Here is a 6,000-nt window from a genome sequence, read left to right as displayed (position 1 = left end):
TATATTTAATAACGAGATAAAACGATAGGATCCACACTCGTCCAGGGGTTTCCCGGCTTTGGGTATCACCACCACTTTGCCATCCTAAGGTCTGCAGAGAGCGTCCCATTGTCTTTGGAAGCCTTAAACATCTTAAGTAAGTAGGCTACTGTGTGCTTTAAAAAAATCCCCCGGGAATCCATTGGGGCCTGGGGTTTTCCCCGACTTTAGTCGACCAATGGCCTCTGTTACCTCTTCCAGGGTGATATCGCCCTCAAGCCTATCCCTCTCGCGTTGGGCGAGGCAAGGGAGTTCAATCTCTTCAAGGTATTGGGTTATTTGTGCCTCACTGATTTGTGTCCGGGCTGCATATAGTGCAGAGTAATATCGGGCAAAGGCCCCCGCAATATCTTGGGGAGCGGTGTAAGTATGGCCTTGTTCCCTAATAGACATAACCAACCTCGACTCCAGTTCCTTCCTGCCCAACCATGCCAGCATCTTGCCCGCTCTGTCCCCTGACTCATATAATCTGTGTTGCACTGCGAGCTGGTGCGCCTGTGCCTCTTTCGTGACCAGTGCCCGGTATTCCCTTTCAGTAATGTCAATTTGACGTAGGGTATGTTCATTCACTAAGGAGGCACCACTACTTTCGAGGTTCACTAGCCTGCGTTTCATCACCAAGATCTCTTGGGTTTCTCACCTTTTTTTATGAGCAATAATATTTTGGACTCTATCGTGTAACACCATCTTGAAAGCCTCCCATAGAATAATGGCCGATTGTGCTGAGCCATCATTTTCCTTGAATTAGAGCTCGGTTTCCACCCTGAGTTCTTTGGCCACCGTTTCATCTTTCAAGGCCCAGGCATTCAGTCTCAAAGAAGTGCCTCGACCTCCCCTTCTCCCTCCCACCCATAAGTAGAGCGGCGAGTGGTCCGAGATACCCCAGGCCAAATATTCCATCTCCTCTACATGCTCAATCTCGCCAGCTGGGGCGAAGAGATAATCCTGCCTCGAAAACACCCTGTGTGCCCCAGAAAAGTATGTGTATGTACGTGTGGATGGGTGGTGGCACCGCCAGAGGTCAGTTAACCCAAGTGCCGTAGAAGGAGGATTATTGATACTCATTCGAAGTATAACGATCAATTTGATTTAAAGAAAAATGCTGAGGAAGTGGTGATCGAGAAAGAGATGTGGGTGAAGGTTAAAAGATCTTGGAAGGTAAGGAAAGGTGAGAGTCAATTTTCTGAACCATTGACAGTCATCACGGTTTTGTGCATTAATGTTCAGTTGAGAGTGGGCAAGTTGAGGAATCTTAAGAGAATAACTATTTTGAAGAGAGATTGCGGCATTCGGGGCAAAGGTCCTGAATGTAAGAAGGATGTGTTGTGGGATTTAGAAGGTGAGATGATGGGTGTCAATCCTCGTGGTGAAGGTTCAGGTGTGTGGAATGGAGGTCCCACAGGTGGAAGCGTAGAAGGAGTTGAGAATGGTAGTTGCACAGGAGGACTTGTTGAAAGCATTGGGAATGATATGATTCCTGAACAGATTGCTAGGAAAGATACTATGGAGAAGGTCAACCTGGATGATGGTAGGGTTTATGCTGTTAAGGATGGCCCTGAGAACTTGGGGCCCCATTACGATGGCAGGCAGACTTTTGTGGAAATCGGAAATAATTTCCGTTAGCATAAGCTGAAGCCATCTTATTTGTGGCATCCATTTTGTTAGCTATGTAATTCTTCCGTCTTCACTGTTGCTTGCCTTTCTATTCTGCTTGAGTTATCAGCTTTAGTTAACTCCTTCTGTACTGAGCCAAAGCACTGTATGTGCTAAGAAAAGGCCTATAGCTGCTAGAATGCACCTGGCTAAAGATATAACTATCAACTGTGTTTTGCAACTGTAAGCAGTTCTCTCCCCCTCCCACTTTGCTGACTAAGTGATCTCCCATCTGCCCATGTTTGTCGGTAGTTATTCCTGTGTATGCTTGTACCTTCTATTTGTAACTACATGCTTACTCTGTAACAAACTATGTATATTCCATGTACAGGGATGTGGAATTCCTATAGCCCGACGCCCAGGACATATTGTTTGGGGTCAAGGGCAACAAGTTTTAATGTGCATTTTGTCCTTGGGACAAGCAGGCCCAACCCCTGCAGTACAAACCCTCTGGCTGCCAGTTTGCAGTACCCCATTAAGGATCAGGGAAGGGCACTGCCTGCAGTTAAGTTAATATTTGTGTGCATATGTTAATGCTGTTCAAACTTGTATTTATGGATCATTAATTGAAAGCCTTTATTATTAGGGTGAGCGCTCTCAGTAAATGTAAGTTCTGACTGCACTACTGACAGTGGTTCCAGTATAATAATGTGTACCAACGGTTTCAAAGTTTAGCAATATCAGGCTGTGCATAATGCTTCCAGAATGCTCTCTGATTGGATGTAAATTTTTTCAGAAGCTTGAAAGCAAGATTAGTGATTTTTTACTTTCAGTATAAAATGTTACTAAAAAATGAAAGTAGGAAACATTTTTTTTTTGCTAAACTACTGTAAAATTTCAGGTACCATTTCTTTGCAGCATCATTTAGTAAAATGTGTGGATGCATGCTAGTATTTCCCCAAAATATTCATATTAGAAAATCAGTGTAACCAGTTTCAATAACATTTTGGGAAACAAAATTAAACAAGCATTGGCAAAGCCAATAGGTCTGAAATGGTGGTCAGCTTTTTAGTTTTGGCAACGCGTGACTTGTTTTTGCATGGTTTTTGTAAAACCTTATTGATGTGAGAGCATCCGGACCCTCACCATTATAACAAAAATTGGCTAAAGCAAAAAATTGTTTTTGGTCTCAAAAAAGCACACACTGCCACATTAGTTACTGGCACTGAACAAAACTAATTTGTGTGCAGATATGCTCCTTGTGAAAGAGCAGAATGCTGTCACTCACCGTGAAGCCAGCTGATACAGAGAGAGAGAGAGAGAATTTTAATAAACATGAAAGGTCATGGTTAACGCAAGACAAAATTAGGGGCCCAATTATTAAAGAAAGTCTCAAAAGTGCACCCTTCGTATATGTCCTTGCATTAAGGGCAGCAATATGGCTTTCGTGAATTCACAAGAATTTACAGCAGTAGGGCAAGAGATAGTACTCCTAGAAAATATTTGTGAACTGCATTTTAGCATGAGCATATATGCATGTGTAGATTTGCTCATGCGAAAACCTGAGTGTTTGCAAGTTTATTTCCCCTTCAACCACTTTTTTTCCCAACTCTCGAAGAAGGTTTACTTCTGCCATTGTCAGGAGTAAATTTACAACATTTCTCAGTATTGGAAAAGATTAGAGTAGAGTTGTTGAAAACCCTTAAAACATGCAAGTTAGTAGGTTTTCAGACTCAAAAGGACATTCCAACCCTGGAACTATTGTTTACTACTACCTTCAGTCCCAGTATGTAGATCTACGGAAACGTAGCAACATAAAGGGATTGCTAGTATTCAAACACTACTATGGTATGAGCCCTGGCATAATCAGAGAGGCTATATAAGAGTTCTCATATAATGAGATTGCTGCCATTATCTGTCGCCGCACAGCATGGCACCAAAGGGACAAGTGGATTTTGTTACAGGACAAGTAGATTTATGAAGCAACCTGTCCGATGGACAAGTAGATATTTTAATAAATTCCACATCCCTGATGTACTACCTCAGGCAGCACTTGAGAGTGCTGTGTGGATGTAGTCCCACTCATGAGTGATTAATAAACTTGTTATTTGAATTCCAGCTTCAGTGCCAGTCTCTATTTTGTTGGTCTACGGACCCGTGGACAGAGAAGCGTGACCCCTGCACCGGTGTGCTCATTAACAAGCACATTTCAACACTTTGTCCGTACGCCACCGCAACGATAAACGGGACCGAGCGCCAGAGGTGCGGCGGTCCCGCTAGGCAAATTAGGATACGACCACCACCCTGGCGGTCGCATCCTGCACCTTTTACATTGTGGCGGGTGGTGCTGTAAGCAGCACCCGCCACAATTTAAAATATGCATGTTGTGCATTGGCATGCACAACATGACATGCACCGCGTGGTGCCTGCTACCTTGTGCATGCCAATGAAGGGGGGTATCATGGGTACCCCCCAAGTGCAGCCATCCACCCCCCTGTCCCCCTGGGGGCCCGCAACGGGTCCCCTGAGCCATTTACCGTATGCCTTTCAATGGCGGAGTCTCCGCCACTGAAAGGCATACACACCGCAGGCATACTAATATGGATGGCAGTACCTACAAGGCACCGCCACCATATTGTCTGCCTTTTCCGCCTGGCTGGCAATCCGACCGGCGGAAAAGCGGTAGACAGACTTTCTGTCCGCCGCGATACCCCCGCCATAGTAATATGGCGCTGGGGGGGGGGGTAAATTGTGATGTGCTGTCAGGCGGATCGCCACCGCCCACCACCACCGGCCTGGCGGTCGCGATCCGCACAACATACTAATAGACCCCTTGGTGTTTAATGACAGTCCGGAAGGTGTAACTCCTGAAAATTATGATGTTGGTTCCAGGAGTGAGGCTGATGAGGCTGATGGAGCTATCAATAGCAGAAAAGTGAGGACTGAACCTAAATGGCTTTCGGACTGTGTGTGTGGATTGGATGATGAGGTGGGGGATTCTTGATCTAAAGAGTGAGGACAAAACTTTTGTGGCTTTTGGAGGGTTGGTGGATGTTTGACTTATTATTTGTTTTATTATTTATTATTATTTGGGTGTTATAATTAATTATGTAATTGTTGGTTTCACTGTTTAGTTTGTAAGGGGGAAATTGTCATGTACTGTACCTTGTGAGGTAAGTAACATATGTTCTGTATCATTTAATTGTATTCACCACACTTCTTGGCAACCTTCCAACGTTCTAGATTATAGAGCTGTGGGGGCATTTGCCAGCAGTAGGTGGAGAAGGTAGCTCTGTCTGTTGCTGCGCTGCTGCTGGTGTTCCAGTGTATGAATAAACTTGGTATAGAAGATTACTTGACACGTGTATTACTTTACAGTGGGCCAAAGAAAGGGTTTTATGGAATGTGGTACTCTGTCCCAGTGGTGCCCCCAGATTCATTCGTGTCAGGTATGGACTCCCTGCCCCAGTGGTGCATCAAAGGCTTCAGAGATGCAGACTGTAGTTGGAAAGAGGTGTGGCGCCACGGCCAGGGAGACTGACCCCGGAATCTGGGAATCACGGCTCGATCCGCGGCGCCGGTGGCAGATTAGCCCAGCACCATGTGACTCTGGGCAGATAGCTTGCTTAATCTTCTCGACGGCAGCCAGCGCCTAGAGACCCTTACGGGTGATTGTTCGCGCTTTACAAATGTGGATTATTAAAAAGGAAAAAAACAGGACACTTCCCTGTCCTCCGCTATTGGCTGTAGCGCTCTACAGTGATCTCACCAGCAAACCAACGAGAGAAGTGGGCAGGAGAAAGTGAATCAGAGGTAATCAGTAAAAATGCCCTTTCAAGGTGGAATTGTGCTGTCTCAGGTTTATCATAAGTTGGCAGTAAAATGAATTGCTGCATGTGGACAAGGCATTAATAATGGATGCCAAACATACAACAAGCATTGACATAGCCAATAGGTCTCGCTTTTGGGACCTTATAAGTATTTAGTTATCCAGCACAATATCCTTGGTGCAACAACATCAATTGTTGCATGGCTAAATACTTATAAGGTCCCAAAGGCGAGACCTATTGGCTATGCCAATGCTTGTTGGTATTTGTTATGATCACAGTCCACTTAGCTCGTTACTATACTAGGTTATCCATTCTGAGATAATTTGTTTAGTTGTATGGTCCTGGCCAAACTTAGGTTAAAAGGAGAAGTAATGGAGAGATTTGCTGGGAGGACCTTGTTAATATCATCCCAAATCTGATTGTCATTGTGAGATACCAAGTAATCTACTAATCGGGATCTGCAGTGTTGGACTAAATTGGAGACCATTGGCAGTGGTATGTGGTAAATCTCTTAATTTATTCTGTGTCTGTTCAGTTG

This window comes from Triturus cristatus, chromosome 5_2, assembly GCF_964204655.1.
Source record: "Triturus cristatus chromosome 5_2, aTriCri1.1, whole genome shotgun sequence".
Classification (NCBI taxonomy): Eukaryota; Metazoa; Chordata; class Amphibia; order Caudata; family Salamandridae; genus Triturus; species Triturus cristatus.
This window is presented reverse-complemented; position numbering follows the sequence as displayed.